Source organism: Bos indicus x Bos taurus, chromosome 4 (assembly GCF_003369695.1).
Source record: "Bos indicus x Bos taurus breed Angus x Brahman F1 hybrid chromosome 4, Bos_hybrid_MaternalHap_v2.0, whole genome shotgun sequence".
NCBI classification, from domain to species: domain Eukaryota; kingdom Metazoa; phylum Chordata; class Mammalia; order Artiodactyla; family Bovidae; genus Bos; species Bos indicus x Bos taurus.
Genome location: NC_040079.1, coordinates 61,084,216 through 61,086,009, shown reverse-complemented (window position 1 = coordinate 61,086,009; position 1,794 = coordinate 61,084,216). Strand labels below are relative to the sequence as shown.

Genomic DNA, 1,794 nt, shown 5'->3' with positions numbered 1-1,794 from the left:
CCCCCAGTGAAATGTATATGTATAGTGTAGATGTATGAAATGCAGATGCATAGATCTTGCAGATCTATACAAAATTGGTATGTTATTGTCATGGTTGATCACTTTTTACACTTAGGTAGAAGTAGGTAGAAAAAGCAAACATAAAACACTGGATCAAATTTTGTCCTGGTTTCAACTTTCATATCATTTTCATTTCAAGCAAGTGATTTGCCTGTTACCCAATGGCCAGTTTCCTTATCTACAAATAGAAAATAATGCCTACTTTATTATATGAACATTTCAATTTAATATATTTCAGAAGTATTTTTAAGCTAAGTTATAAGTTATTATTATTATTAGAGTTGCCAATTTTATACTTAGTGAAATAATAAGACACAGGTGGTCAGATATTACAGTTACTCCAAAATACATTGCTGAAAATGATTCTACTCTAAACTGACACCTAAACATTTTATTTTAGCATAGGTAAATGAAATTGTGATCTTATTTAAGTATTGACAGCAATAGAACATGAATACTATAATAAATTTATATCACCATCATTCATTTAAAGTATACAAGGGGACTTCCCTGGTGATCCAGTGGCTCAGACTCTACGCTCCCCATTCAGGGGACCTGGGTCTGATCCCTGGTCAGGGAACTAGATCCCACATGCTACAATTAAAGACCCTGCATACCACAACCAAGACCTGGTGCAGCCAAATAAATAAATAATGAAAGTGAAAGTGAAGTCACTCAGTCATGTCCGACTCTTTGAGACCACATGGACTGTAGTCTACCAGGCTCCTTCCTCCATGGGATTGTCCAGGCAAGAGTACTGGAATGGGTTGCCATTTCCTTCTCCAGGGGATCTTCCCGACCCAGGGATCGAACCTGGGTCTCCTGCATTCCAGACAGACACTTTAACCTCTGAGCCACCAGGGAAACCCAAATAAATAATAAAAAGTATTAATTTATTTTTAATACCAAATTATTATTTAATAGGAAATTTTATACCATTAATTTTGTCTACTTGAATTTTTATTACCATTCTAATTCTGCAACATTAATTTATCCTAAAGTATGATTTTAAACAGTATTCTATTGACCATCTTATTGTATTTTTCTACAGATATTTATTTTTAAATTTAAATATTATGTAGCCATAAAGCTCTATGTATCTCTTAGAGTGACTTTTTATTGAAGTATTATTTGTACTTGATTTACTTAACACAGGAAAAATATAATGAATTTTAATAAATACTATTTTTATAAAGTAAAATTCATTTGAGATGGTCATGGATTACTTGAAACGGTTGTGGAAACGTTCCTATATTTGCCATTCTGGAGATTTTTCCACATCAGGACAAGCACTGGAGGGAGTTTTGAGACTGCCATATGCTTTTTTAAAAAAATAATAGTGAAAAAGATTATTATGTAAGGGGGAAGAGAAAAGAAAAACCTTCAGGGCAGACAACTTTTTAGGTGAATCAATTTTATAATAGACTGCAAATATAACTTAAGAATACTATATCTGATTTCTTTAAAACTATGAATACTTTAATTTAATAGCCCTTTGTTAAAACTTTGGGAACTGCTAAGAGTACAAATTAGAAAACGATTTTCCTAACACTCCGTTGCCCCCTCAAAACATCAAACCTCTGACACTCTTTATTGATTCTGAGTAGTCAATCATCTTTCCAGTCTGTTTCCTTCAGTGACTGAAATTGTCTTAACAGTAATTGAAATGGAAAAAACATAATTCAAGAGCGGCCAGGTGGACCTAAGTAAGGCTAGCCTAGGTAGACTCTAGTC

At 33.3% G+C, this 1,794-nt stretch overlaps 1 non-coding gene across 1 annotated transcript; it reads right to left on the bottom strand.

Annotated features, from left to right (window-relative positions):
- Positions 1-852: 852 nt before the first annotated feature.
- On the bottom strand, positions 853-924 carry TRNAS-GGA. Its single transcript has one exon. It is a non-coding gene; the product is annotated as a tRNA-Ser (tRNA).
- Positions 925-1,794: the final 870 nt, after the last annotated feature.